This window comes from Erpetoichthys calabaricus, chromosome 12, assembly GCF_900747795.2.
Source record: "Erpetoichthys calabaricus chromosome 12, fErpCal1.3, whole genome shotgun sequence".
Taxonomy (NCBI): Eukaryota; Metazoa; Chordata; class Cladistia; order Polypteriformes; family Polypteridae; genus Erpetoichthys; species Erpetoichthys calabaricus.
The window spans coordinates 129,705,870-129,721,034 of record NC_041405.2 but is presented as its reverse complement, the minus strand read 5'-3'; the positions used below and the strand labels follow the sequence as shown (position 1 = coordinate 129,721,034).

Here is a 15,165-nt window from a genome sequence, read left to right as displayed (position 1 = left end):
TATTAGGTCTGCTCCATCACAGGCCATTTTTAAGTCATCATTAAAGTCTTATTTCTTCTTGCTGCCATTTGACCCTGTAAAAGGTTGACATTGTTTGTATATGTTGGCTCACGTACATTCAGGATTATAAATATGTATATATGGGTATTTTAAGTTTACCTTTTATGTAATGGCTGGTTATTCTTGCAGTTTTGTGATGTGTACATACGGTATATTTGAACTGCTTCTTTTACCCTTTCTTGTACAGCACTTTGGTTCAGTTCTGGCTGCTGTTGTAAATGTGGTTTATAAATAAATATTGCCTTGCCCTGCTTTATAAAACATTATTTTAATACATAACACTAAGATAATGGACTGTAAAGATGAAGTTGGTTTGCAACATTTATTACAAAAAAGTTAAAGAATATATAAAATATAGAACAAGAATTGTAGGTTGTAACTGAACAATGAGGGACATGTATGTTTGTTACATTTTCTCACAAAACTCAGTCATTTTCCTTTTTCCTCTCACGTTAATCTAAAAACAGATGCATGTCTTCCATATGTGAAAAAAATATGTCTAAAGACATATTCCCTCTCCTCTTCTTCTGGAAATTCAGATAGCAAATCAAATTTCTGAAGGGCCTCCTCAGTGTCATCTTTGTCCATTGACAGTAATGCAGGGAGTGAGATTCGCCCTCTGAACACAGAAATGTTCTCAGCACACCACTTCTGTGCCTCGGTGAAATGCTGAAGGATTCCATGCTGCTGTAATACATTATATTAAAAAAGAAAAAGAAAAAATTCTTTAAATGGTCATCATAAAGCTCATAGCCTTTTCCTCCACATTTACAAGGAATGTAAGGAAAGTAAAAAAAATAATGTACAGTAAATTTAATTTATTATACATTATTAACATTACTGCTTTTGATCACAGATTCTACAAGTCTTCAATGTTTCTTACAATACACTATTATTAATACAGCACACAATGCATTTCAAATGTTTTAAGGCCTTTAAGAGTTGTACTAGTACTACAGTTTGTCAGAAGATATAAAACAGGCTTTTAGTCTTTTGGGCTTTGACTCCTACTGCTTAACGATTAACAGTCGGCATCTGAGACAAGCATTAAGTCTTTTTATACATTTTATTCACTACACCACAGGCATTGTAAGCCAGCATCAACAAAATGTAATTTATCTTTCTTATGGAAGTTTATAAAATGATGTGTCTGTACCTGCTCATCAGTGCCCTGTGCTGGATGTTGGAGAAGGGACGCTGACGTTTCTTCTGAAAGAAAAAATCTGAAATCTGCAGAATGCAGTGCTATGGAACAGAATAGCAAGACATTTGTTCATTTCAGATGTAGTGCCAAGTCTTTACTCTGTCTTCTCATTAATGGCTCAATAGTCTAAACCTAAAAACATAGAAAATAATATTTACCTAAGGAAATGTTAAAAAAGAACCAAAAGAATAAGCACAAAAAATGACCCTGTCCTGGCTGTCCATTGTTTCTGTACCTTCTAATTTTTTGTTTGGTTCTTGGCCTTCATTTAGAAAGGCGTTTGCTCGCTCAGTCTGATGTGAGCAGTTACTTCAGTGATTTCAAAAAGAAGCACTAAGTTTATAATGGTAAACATTTGGACTATTTGTCTTTGATTTACAATATGGCTAAGTATATTTGCCATATTGCCGCAGAACTAAATTAGAGTTATTAAAGGAAATTTAAATTTCATTTACCCCTTGGTGCTGGAGTTCTCAAGTAACATTCTACACCAGCTCTTCCACAAAGCCAGCATGTCATTCTAAAAGGAGTTTAATGTTACAAAAATATTTATGCAAACCATTATAAACATACATTTAAATGATCTGGATTTTGAAAGGTAGGCGTTTCTGGAACTTCAAAACCACTATGGACAGTATGCTGAAATTAAAAAAAAAAACAAATATAATAAAATAAGTTAAACATAACACAAATATCCAACACAAATTGTAGAAGGTGACAAAAATGGGAACCAGCAACCAGATATAATCCTCCCTCTACAAATACTACAATGAAAGAAGAGAGGACTAATGTTGAGACACAACTCATTAAAACTGAAGGGGGCCACGAGGATGAAATACAGAGACACCACAAAATGGTCCTTTGGAAACCTGGACACGACATTAAATACAGACATACAAAAAATGATAGTTACAATATGAAATGATCGTACCATCAACATGGAAATTCCACAGCCATGGCTATTCATCTGACTTGGAAGGCCCTAATACATCCATCCATCCCGCTATATCCTAACTACAGTATCACGGGGGTCTGCTGGAGCCAATCCCAGCCAACACAGGGCGCAAGGCAGGAAACAAAACCCAGGCAGGGCGCCAGCCCACCGCAGGGCACACACACACCAAGCACACACTAGGGAGGCCCTAATACAAGGGGTAAAAAAATTTAAACAAAGAAAAATATTAAATACTGACATACAGTAAACTGTTGACAATGACTTTTAAACAAAAACAACAATGGAATTGGCCACTTGGGACACACCCTGTGTTACATCTGTAAATAGTAAATCCTGCCAAACAACGGAAAATGCTCAGCTTTTTAACCTGTATTTAAAAAAGTTCCAGATCTGAAATCTAAATGTCAGTATTGTTTGCAAGCACACACTCTTAGCATACCCTGTATATACACTACCTGCATACTTGACAATGTGGCCTTCATGACTCTGAAGGTGACGTAGCAGGATGCTGTAGTCTCTGTGCTTTTTACAAAGAGGGCACTTGGATTCATTTGGATATTTAATCAATGTTATCAAAGTTGTTTTTATATTCTCTGCCTTTATCGAGAAATGTGACTGTGGAAATCAAGACAAAAATAATATGTAATACTAATTTGGCAGAAAGCGCTAACGTGCTTTTATAAATAGCTAACTTAACTAAACATAAATACCTTTCATATTGTACACTAACATTGCAGATTCTCTACATAACATCTCATAAATAAGTGAAAAAGTTAATATAGATGAAATAATACGGCAAATATTAAAAAGAAATAATACAAGAGGTAAAAAATCATTAAAACGATATGCTTAAAAATAGGATATGTCAGTAATGACGATAAACAGAGAACACTTGGATTCGCTATACAGTATATAATCGTACATCTCATTAGTTTTGTTTAATGGATCTAAAGTTTCTTTAAATATACTGAGCTTTTTATTCTGTGAGTCCATACCTGGTTCTGTTGTGCCATTGTTCCGTGTCAGAAATCGTTTTCAGCTCCTTTTCTTTTTCGAATTGGAACAACTGTACAGCAGCTCTTCTTCTCTTTCTACGGACTATAGGCGGTTGTGGGGCGGACTGTGGAAGGCAGGAGGCGTGGAAGGCCGGGGGCGTGGAAGGCCAGGGGCGTGGAAGGCCAAGTCTGCGACCTGCAGCCGGACCCTTCTCCAAGAGTATCCGGCTGCAGCCGGACCCTTCTCATAGAAAGTGATGTGTGCTGCCGCCTAACCGGTAGATGGCGACAAATTGCACTGTTAGGATTGAAGTCTTTGGTGTTTCTCTGTTTTTCCGTTATCTGAAGGCGAGTATTATCAGGAAATTTAAGTTTTGTCTGAGCTGGTTAGAACAAAAGTCACAACTGGAGTGTGTGGCTGCTGCGGCATGTGTCGACTTGTGAGCACGAAAACTGTACTTTTGTAAAAGTAAATAACTTTAAATATTTAGTATTTGTCCAACGCGCTGCACTTCTCACTTTTTAAAATGGGAGTCGCGGGTCACATCGAGTTATGCTTCGATTTTAACAGCTGTAGTGAAAAAAATCGCAAAATAACGGAAGCACGCGGCAATGTGAATGACGCACGTTTATTTTGATATTTGAGGTGCAGCGAGCCTATCGATGATGAACGGACAGGAAAAGCTCTGTCTTTGACCATTACATCTGCTACTCCAACCAGCATCTCAGTGCATCAGAGTGTAACAAAGAAAAGAGAAAAAGTAACGAAAGGCGTTGACGGACTGGGCGACCACTGAAGCTTGACGTGTACAGCCCGCCTCTTTCTCTTATCTGCGCTCAACTGGTGATTGCTGTGTCCTCCCAATGCGAATTTTCGGAAGCTTCATGATAAGAGACCTCGTGTTAAAAAAAACGACTTTGAAAACACAGGTGCCCGGATTCCTATAAGTCACGTACATCTCAGAGGCCAGACAGCGGACCCCGGACGGACAGGTGTCGAAAAGCCGAAGAGTCGGTAAGCGAGTAGGTGAATCAGTGGTTACTTTTTCACAGTTTGTAGATCACCGTTATGTATCGAACGCACACGGAATGAATGATGAATGCATTTCTAAGTTTGCCAAATGCCTACGTGGCCGTTTTTCACCTGCACACTTAAAATATCGATTCTTTAATGGCACTTCATGGCTCTTTACTGGGCTGTGTGGTTCCTTTTAGCACTAACATTTCATTATGGAAAGGATTCTATGCATATTAACCTGGTTCTTTGTGCTTTGAAAAACTTCCCAATATGTAGAATAATCCTGAAATCTTTAATGTATGGTGCGCAACCTGGCAGAACACTGACAGATTAAGAAAACCTGAACTTAGCCTGTGTTATTTGTATGCAGAAATAGTCCTTTTAAAATCAGAAATCCATTGGTATTTCACAAATCTGTTATTATCTATTTATGGTTATTTATGGAGCCCGTTACTGTACTAAATAATAAATGTTCTTTCAATAACGTTCATATTGATAGTTCTTTTGAAATCCAAAAATTGTTCTGCAATGGAACTGCTGTGAAGAACCACTCTGGCACATTTATTTTTAAGAGTGCAGTTTCAAGTAATGTATTGTTATAAATAATGAACAGTAGATGCCTTTTCGATGTGGGGAAAACAATTGTATTCCCACATCACAAAGACATTATTGCAATAGCCGACTGCAGACTTGACCCTGTGTTAATATGGTAAATTTGCTTAGTGAGCGACTTGCTCTCCTTTACCAAGTGCTATTAATTCCCAGCAATCCCGATTTAATATACTGTACAACAGTCGAATCAGAAAATCCCTCACCTTGCAGTTAGATAAGTGTGAGGAGTAATATTTGTTAAATGGCTTTGGCTCTTTGCTGTGAACCTATGCTATTTGTAAAGAATCAGTATGCTTTCCATTTACCCTTGAACATTAAAATACATGTAGTATGTAGCACCCGCCTTGAGAATGAGATCTCGCTTCTCTTTATTCAGCAGTCCAAGCACTTCAACTTTTCAAAAATATAAGGTATGTAAACGAGTCTTCTTTGGTATTTTGGGACTAAGATGGCTCATTTTTAACTTGTGATTAACATAATGAAAGTGGAATATGTTATTAAGATTTGACACAGTTTTATGCATGTACTGATAATCAATATTTTAACCGCCCTACAGTATCAGGCCCTATGTCTGAAAGACTAGGCTGAACACAATAACCATTTTTTGTGGGTGGGCTACTATCTTCTAGATGATGGGACAGACACACACACACAATCCCACCAGGAACATAAGAGTTCAAAAATTGCAAAAAAAAAAAAAAAAAAGATTTTTCACAAATTTGGAGATATAGGGTCTTATGAAGAAGTGACTATTTCAGGATTTCATTTTTTACTTTGTTTTTCATGTAGCAAAGTCTTACAGTATGTTATATATGTGCAGTATGTTATGCACGTTTCCTTTTCTCTTCTGCTTAAGAAAATCACAAAGTAAGTGAAAATTGGTATCTGATCATCACTTTTTTAAGGACTATAATGAATATGATTGATTTCAGAGCATATGATAAGTTAAAAAAAGAATCCTCACTTTATGCTAGGAAAACCCTTTATTGAATCATTAAAATATCATTATTGGCCCAGGAGAGGTGATAACCTTGAAATAAGCTCAGGTTCATTTCCCTGGCTTTTCGTGCGTGGAATTTGCATGTTCTCTCTGACTCCTTATGGGTTTCCTCCCAGAGACATGCAGTTTAGGTGGAGTGGCAGTACTAAACTGGACCTAGTGTGGTGTATGTCTGTGTGTTCATCCTCCAATGGGCTGGTGTCTTGTTCAGGAATTGTTGCCTTGATCCAAATGCTTGCTGGGATTGTTTTCATCTTGTCCAGTGTTTAGATAATGGATGATCCAAGAGCTATTTGACATCTTGCAAAGACTTCTGAATGCCAAAAATTATGATGACTGCCTTCTTTCTGTCAGGCTAGTGGGAAGCAGGAGGAGAAGATAAAAAATTAAAAAAATGTCTGTCCTTCATTCCACCACTTGAAATGAATGGAAAAAAAACTCCAACTTTTTTCAAAGTTGTTTGAATGTAAATAAATGAGGTAATTAATATTTAAAACAAAAAAATGGTAGTTCTTTATTTAGTAATTAGTATAATCTATACTTGTATTTTGACTGTGAATTGTTCCCAACCTTTTGCACCTGCACTCCGTGAAGAGTGCTGTTGTATTGTATTGTACTGTAATTAAAACATGATCTGGATCACTAATGTCCAGTTCACTAGTACTGTGTTAGCGCTGAATCTTTAGTGTGGTTTTATACTGAAGAAAGCAAATTGTTATACCACAACTTCTTGGAAAATTTGATTTATCGTGGAGTAAAATTCATCTGCTGTAATATAACACAGCTTTTAATATGAATGCACTTCAAGTCAGTATGTGTTTGCTTTCCTTATTAGGCACAAAACTGTGTCACATCAGAACTTCACCAGCTCCACCCAGATGCCTGTGTTGTTGTAACTGAGACAAGCCTAAAGTTGAAGCACGTGAGGTAGTCGCAAAGCCACATGTCATCTGGGTGGCTAGTCGATATACAGCAGAGAGAAGTTCTCACTAGACTGAGCTTCAAAAAGGAGAGGTAAAGCATATCCGTATTCCATGGAAGATTGCTCTTGTGAGGCATGAAGCATTCAGTGTCTTTGTGTTACAGTTCCTGTAATAATCTGTATACTGTATATCAGGGGTGTCAAACTCCAGGCCTGGAGGGCCGCAGTGGCTACAGGTTTTCATTCTAACCTTTTTCACAATAAGTGACTAGTTTTCACTGCTAATTAACTTCTTTTCTTTAGCCCTGTTTTTAAGAAATCAGTCCTGCATGGTTGAGTGAATAGCTCTTTACTTATCTGCTGTCCCATGCAAGGCTACACGTTATTATGTCAGACATATTCACAGCCCACCAGACTCTCAAGATAAAATGTGTATTATTTCTTTGTTTAGGGCAAACTGCACCATCACTTTAGATGTATTTTTGTAGATGGACATAAGGAAATCACAGGTTTCATATAAATGGTGTGCCTTCCAGTATGTCTATGTAATGATTCAGTTTCTAACTGTTTGATTTCTACAGTGACAAACAGTAATAGACAGTGACTTAAATAATCCTCTTTTGTTTAGGTTGTTTTTCTTTGTTTTTTAAGATACTGTATATTTGTTTTAAACCATTTTTTTTTCATTTTACAAGAATCACAACACAAATACACTTAAATGTATGAAGTTATGAATATTTGTGAAGAGGGTTTTATTTTAATAATATTGCAGATATGTATACAGCTCTAAAACCATTTGTTGGAAGAACACAATGTGAAGCATAAACTAATTATATATGTATGTATGTACTTTATGTGTATGTGTATATATATATATATATATATATATATATATATATATATATATATATATACAGTAATCCCTCGCTATATCGCGCTTCGCCTTTCGCGGCTTCACTCCATCGCGGATTTTATATGTAAGCATATTTAAATATATGTCGTGGATTTTTTGCTGGTTCGCGGATTTCTGCGGACAATGGGTCTTTTAATTTCTGGTACATGCTTCCTCAGTTGGTTTGCCCAGTTGATTTCATACAAGGGACGCTATTGGCAGATGGCTGAGAAGCTACCCGGCTTACTTTTCTGTCTCTCTTGCGCTGACTTTCTCTGATCCTGACGTAGGGGGATTGAGCAGGGGGGCTGTTCGCACACCTAGACGATAAGGACGCTCGTCTAAAAATGCTGAAAGATTATCTTCACGTTGCTATCTTTTGTGCAGCTGCTTCCTGAAATGACATGCTGCACGGTGCTTCGCATACTTAAAAGCTCGAAGGGCACGTATTGATTTTTGATTGAAGAACAAACTCTCTCTCTCTCTCTCTCTCTCTCTCTCTCTCTCTCTTCCTGCTCCTGACGGAGGGGGTGTGAGCTGCCGCCTTCAACAGCTTTGTGCCGCGGTGCTTCGCATACTTAAAAGCAAACAGCCCTATTGATTTGTTTGCTTTCCTCTGTCTTTCTGACATTCAGTGCTCCTGACACGCACTCCTTTGAAGAGGAAAATATGTTTGCATTCTTTTAATTGTGAGACGGAACTGTCATCTCTGTCTTGTCATGGAGCACAGTTTAAACTTTTGAAAAAGAGACAAATGTTTGTTTGCAGTGTTTGAATAACGTTCCTGTCTCTCTACAACCTCCTGTGTTTGTGCGCAAATCTGTGACCCAAGCATGACAGTATAAAAATAACCATATAAACATATGGTTTCTACTTCGCGGATTTTCTTATTTCGCGGGTGGCTCTGGAACGCAACCCCCGCGATGGAGGAGGGATTACTGTATATATATTATATAATGTGTGTGTGTATTTTTTTATTGCTCTTGGAAATATTAACTAAAGTCATTTTTTAGCACACTGGCATCTTTTTCATTAATATTTGGTAAATATTGGAATTATACAATATCTTATACATTTGGTATTTAGTATAAACATAGTTTTTGGTATTATCATTTTCGTCCTCACAGGTGGCGCAGTGGTAGTGCTGCTGCTTTGCAGTAAGGAGACTGTGGAAGATTGTGGGTTCGCTTCCCAGTTCCTCCCTGTGTGGATAGCGCTTTGAGTACTGAGAAAAGCGCTATATAAATGTAATGAATTATTATTATTATTATTCTCAGTGTCACATTGAAAATATACTGTAATGTGGCTGGGAAAGCAGAAAAGGGTACACAGACAAAAGTTTGGGTTACCAGCAAGGTCACTCCATTTAATTAGGACCAAAAGCCTGTTATTTTTGTTTGACAATACTAACAAAAATTCTACTCTTAATGTTCCTTGTTTTTAAAAAGCAGATCTTTGCATTTTACATTACTAACTTGCATAGATCTTTTATGTAAACTTAAAGAAACACACCACCCAAAAATGTTTTATAGTGATGGCCGAGAAAAGATTTTAACCTCAGCTTCATGGAGAATGAAGATTAAAAAGGTTTGATATAAATGTGTGTGTGTGTGTGTGTGTGTGTGTGTGTGTGTGTGTGTGTGTGTGTGTGTGTGTGTGTGTGTGTGTGTGTTTATCTACAGTTGTGATTGAAAGTTTGTGAACCCTTTAGAATTTTCTATATTTCTGCATAAATATGACCTAAAACATCATCAGGTTTTCACTCAAGTCCTAAAAGTAGATAAAGAGAAACCAGTTAAACAAATGCAGACAAATATTATACTTGGTCATTTATTTATTAAGGAAAATGATTGAATATTACATATGAGTGGCAAGATTATGTGAACCTCTAGGATTAGCAGTTAGTTTGAAGGTGAAATTAGAGTCAGTTGTTTTCAATCAATGGGATGACAATCAGGTGTGAGTGGGCACCCTGTGTTATTTAAAGAACCGGGATCGTCGTGAAGAGATTTCTGAGGACCTCAGAAAAAGAGTTGTTGATGCTCATCAGGCTAGCAAAGGTTACAAAACCATCTCTAAAGAGTTTGGACTCCACCAATCCACATTCAGATAGATTGTGTACAAATGGAGGAAATTCAAGACCATTGTTACCCTCCCCAGGAGTGGTCGACCAACAAAGATCTCTCCAAGAGCAAGGCATGTAATAGTCGGCGAGGTCACAAAGGACTCCAAGGTAACTTCTAAGTAACTGAAGGCCTCTCTCACATTGGCTAATGTTCATGTTCATGAGTCCACCATCAGGAGAACACTGAACAACAATGGTGTGCATGGCAGGGTTGCAAGGAGAAAGCCACTGCTCTCCAAAAAAAACATTGCTGCTTGTCTGCAATTTGCTAAAGATCACGTGGACAAACCAGAAGGCTATTGGAGGAATGTTTTGTGGACGGATGAGACCAAAATAGAACTTTTTGGTTTAAATGAAAAGCGTTATGTTTGGAGAAAGGAAAACACTGAATTCCAGCATAAGAACCTTATCCCATCTGTGAAACATGGTGTGGGTGGTGGTAGTATCTTGATTTGGGCCAGTTTTGCTGCATCTGGGCCAAGATGGCTTGCTTTCATTGATGGAAAAATGAATTCTGAATTATATCAGAGAATTCTAAAGGAAAATGTCAGGACATCTGTCCATGAACTGAATCTCAAGAGAAGGTGGGTCATGCAGCAAGACAACGACCCTAAGCACACAAGTCGTTCTACCAAAGAATGGTTAAAGAAGAATAAAGTTAATGTTTTGGAATGGCCAAGTCAAAGTCCTGACCTTAATCCATTCGAAATGTTGTGGAAGGACCTGAAGGGAGCAGTTAATGTGAGGAAACCCAGCAACATCCCAGAGTTGAAGCTGTTCTGTATGGAGGAATGGGCTAAAATTCCTCCAAGCCGGTGTGCAGGACTGATCAACAGTTACCAGAAACGTTTAGTTGCAGTTATTGCTGCAAAGGGGTCACACCAGATACTGAAAGCAAAGGTTCACATACTTTTGCCACTCACAAATATGTAATAGTTGATCATTTTCCTTAATAAATAAATGACCAAGTATAATATTTTTGTCTCATTTGTTTAACTGGTTTCTCTTTATCTACTTTTAGGACTTGAGTGAAAATCTGATGATGTTTTAGGTCATATTTATGCAGAAATATAGAAAATTCTAAAGGGTTCACAAACTTTCAAGCACAACTCTTATCTAATCGTAACCAATTCTGTACAAAGGCAAACAATATGAAAAATGTTAATTGTAAAAGAAAACGTTTACATTGCATGTGTTGAATATTCCACATATATACAGTTATACAGTTGTTTAAATTGGAAACACATTCACATAATACTGTGCTTTTGAAATGAAGATAAGACTTTTGATCAATGAATGAAGGGGAGAGGCAGTATTGAATGCATTGCTTGTTTGTGATGTGTGCTGATTTTTCCAAAAGTATCTTATTATTTAACAATATTTTAGCAGAACGTCCAGGTGTTGTGCATGTTTGAGCAAATAACAGGGTAACTGACATGCTAATTATACAGTATGAGTAACAGCATTTTTTTTTTTTTTTTTTTTTCATGGATTTTTTTCATATTGTTAGTCAACAATAGTTTAGTTATCAGAATAGTTAGTACAGTATTGAACATCATTAGATTTGTATTACATCATAAATGTTTATCTTTGTTTTCCAAGAAAACATAAATTTAAAAAACTTTCTTGGTCATAACTACAAGATACATGGAGTAAGTAACGTAAAAAAATATCATCTTTGGGAGGAGTATTCCTTTACAGTTCATGAGCTGTAGTTATTCATTGTGTTTATTTTAGTAATTATATCATATTACTGTTTAGCGTTGCCACTCGTGCCAAGCATAGCTTGATAAGACTGGTAAAGTTTTGGAGCAGACCAGGCTGCCCTGGAGGATTTATACACCAGCACTGAAACACAGATCACAAAGGCCCATAGATGGCAGGGGCCCAATAGCACATGTTAAATATTACTACCTGCAGACTGTCTTAGCACAGGTAAACTTGTGTTTTTCTGTGAGCTGTAAATTAACAGTTTAGTTGTCCATCTTGTTTGGAGTCTTCTGCAATGTTTTTCTGTCTTTCAGTTTGGTGGGCTAGCAGCCAAGATTGAGGCTGGTGTAAAGCCCAGCAACTGCCTGAATTTTGAGATGTGTTAACTACATTAACTAAAATGCGCAGTACCTCCAGGTGCAACTGACCTTGTTGCCAGACAATATTTCAAACGGAATTTGTGTGATTGTATGTTCACATTATGCTTGTTTGTCTTTGCAGACGTGTTTACTTTTTGTACCATCACATTGTGTGGGAAACATGCACATAAAATGTTATTATGCTCTTTAGCTCAAGGTTGACTTAGGAAAACAACTTAAGTTCCCAGAATCTGTTTTAACAACATTGCTGAAGCAGTATGGTGCTGCTGTCTCCAAGCACTAAGCAGGTTACCTTCTTGGAACTTGCCATCCCCTGTAAAAATCAAATTGAGGAGAAAAAAATCTGTGCCAAGTATGCAGAACCAATGGAGCAGTGATGTAGTAAAAAGTGATGAGCGAGGTGTGAACCCACTGATGTGGGGTGCAGAGGGTTTGCTGGCCAGTTCCTCTGTAGGGTGAGTCACATGCTGGACATTGCAGGGGCCAGCAGGAGAAGGGTTATTAGGGAAGTGACAGAGGCAGATGAAGTTGCCTCCAAGTGGTTGAGAATCAGGAGAGGGAACCTATGAGGGAAACCGTTACCTGGATGCAAGCCAGAGCATGATCAACCCTAGTTGGTTTGCCTGGGTTGGGCTATCTGATGTTTTGAAACCTGAAACACCCATTGACTTTAGAAAACATCACTGATGATGTGATATGATGGATGTTTAATGGGCTGTAAAGGCACTTAACAGCTAATTTGAACTTAAAACTTAAAAATAGCTGTATTGTTCTTTGGCCTTTTCGAATTTGAATAGCTGCTTGATTCATAACAGATGGCGACAAAGGAAGAACAGTTTGACTGTTTTTGTGTTTTTTGGCCAGATCTGTTGGTTGAAAGGGCTATTAATAAAAAAAAGACTTGGTAACAATTCTGACAATGAGTATTCATCACAATATCTTTACCACATTGCATTTATGAATGTGATGGAAATAAAAGTGCATGTGTATACCCTACAATATACCATATGCCCCAGCTCTATTTTGGTAACAGTAATGCTTTCCATCAAAAAAAATATTAAAGATTACATCCCAGTGGAAGTTCAGGCATTCCGGACAGAGACTACAACTGTTTATTTACTTATTTTAGATGGAGCCTTTGTCTAAGGCTACTAAGAATATCAGGATTACAACTCTTTACATATATTTTTATAGTTGGAGCTCAGACAGATTGAGTGACTAGCTCAGAGTCACATCATCAATTGAACCAGTACTCTTGAGGTTTATAGACCTCTGCCTTAGCCACTACATTGTAGTGCCAGGATAACTTGTATAATACAAATATCTGGTAACTGCTATGCAAGGCAGGCGCAAGAGATACAGTATGAAATAAGCTTATGATGGGCACACAGGGACCTTGAATGAAAAAGCAGGAAATGTCTGACATACCAAGGAAAGGAGATAAGTATACAGTACATGTAGGAGTTTTGGATGCTGGGTTAAAAATGCTCAGCTGATACACACATAGCATTAACCTGAGACTCAGTTTAAAGTAAAAATGCAACTTGTCCATTTAAATTTTAAAATATATGGAGTACATGATCTCCTCTCTTTGTGACAGAAAAAGCAAATACTGTATCACTCAGATCTTTTAGACTGTACTTCACACATCACTCTGTAGGCCTGAGTGTCCTGACTGTATCAGGACAATTTTCAAAACTGGATAAATTTAAACTACTTTGCAGTATTTCTCCTATTTTTAAGCAGCAATGAGATTTTACCTTTTGACAAATTAAAAGTGTGAGCTAGTAGTTCATATTGTCATGAGTTAGCTGGTCTCACAGGGCCAGACGTGATTATCAAACAAGGACGCACCTTTAGGGGACAACCCATTAAAAAGGTTGTAGTGAATAGTTGTGAAATCTGCTGCTGCAAACGCTGTGTCCACAGGGCTTCTTCCTAAAATACCCACCCCAGTTTCTCCGGTCTGTACACTTTAAACCGCCAGAATTCCAGGGAGGGAGCAGAAGAAACTGATCAAAACACTTGACAATGAGAGAAACAAAAAAGCCAGAATTGCTGTTATTCATTCATGAGTCCAGTAGCACAAGGTGACTGAAGCTTGATTATTAATTTGTATGCTGTAATTACAGAGGAGATAGAGATGCACACACACACACACACAGAGACCTTACCTGCCTCTGTCTGCTACAATATCTTTCTGGCATTTTAATTATTGCTTCAGTATATGACCCGACAACAGTAAATAGAGTTTTGATAAGCATTGTGATCTACGTATATACTATATGTTAAAATGGGGAAGGTATATTCTGGCATGGCATGTTTGCATTTACAAATAGACAGCAGCCTACTTTAGTTTATTCCTTTAAATTGCGGTTTCATCCGTACTTCTACTGGTGTCATTGGGTAGATTTGTTCATTTGGGTGTTTTGAGTGCTAAAATCTGCATCTCCTTTGGCTCAACATTGTGACACACCATTTACTTTAAATGCATATTTTGCAAAGTATATTTTCACAAACATATCTGCCAATTCTTTCAAGCTTACATCAATTCCTACTGTTATCGTAACTGAACAACAGATAACACACACAGCATATCGTTCGCTTTTGCCATTTGTCCATTAATGTCATTGAATGCCATTGTATAATCTGATATTACAGAATGGTTGTAAATTGGCATTAGGTTATGTTTATTTTTAACACAATGTGCTCTCTGCACACGCAGTACACATTTATATGTTGAGTTTGGGTCTGTTTTTAGTAGACTTTAGTAGACAGTTTATTCTAATCTGAAAGTTGCTCTGTGATTAGGTTAACAAGAGCACCAGTTTAAAATCTGTTAACAAAAATATGCTCTGAGGAGCACAATGGAACACTTTCAAAAGGCAATCCCAAATGCAAACAAAGTCCTAAACCAAGATCCAAGAAGTTTAATCATGAAGCAAACAATCACAAAAAGTCAGTAGATCACAAAGCACAGAATGACACTAGAGGAGATCAGCACACCACAAGCACATTCACAAAGAACTTCAAGGGACTGTGGGTTACCCTCTGCCTTTATAGAGAGCAGTTCCTTGCAGTGATGGACAGGTGGCCATGCATCTTGGGGGACCACCCAAAAACACATAGTTCATAGCAGAATACATATTGACATATAGAAACTAAAAATAAGCACTATTAACATAAAAGTCTAACAAACTAGACATAATTGACATGTGAACCCTGGCTGTTATATAAAAATTTTAAGATTTGCAATTGTGCCCAAACTAAAAGCAGAGTAAAAGGAGTATTG

General features: G+C 37.4%; 1 protein-coding gene and 1 long non-coding RNA gene across 3 annotated transcripts in view; one reads left to right on the top strand and one right to left on the bottom strand.

Moving 5' to 3' along the window:
* Positions 1-363: 363 nt before the first annotated feature.
* Positions 364-1,382, bottom strand: LOC127529886 (uncharacterized). Its single transcript, XR_007936493.1, has 2 exons — positions 1,217-1,382; positions 364-747 (listed from the first exon to the last, which is right to left on the bottom strand). It is a non-coding gene; the product is annotated as an uncharacterized LOC127529886 (long non-coding RNA).
* Positions 1,383-3,606: 2,224 nt separating this feature from the next.
* LOC114662608 (NACHT, LRR and PYD domains-containing protein 12-like) overlaps positions 3,607-15,165 on the top strand; it is a 53,091-nt gene continuing 41,532 nt past the window's right edge. The window contains exons 1-2 of one of the 2 annotated variants that reach the window (XM_051935052.1): positions 3,607-4,241; positions 6,680-6,858. The gene's annotated coding sequence lies outside the window, so the exon portion shown is untranslated. The remainder of the gene's footprint in view (positions 4,242-6,679; positions 6,859-15,165) is intronic. The other variant, XM_051935051.1, reaches the window with a different exon arrangement.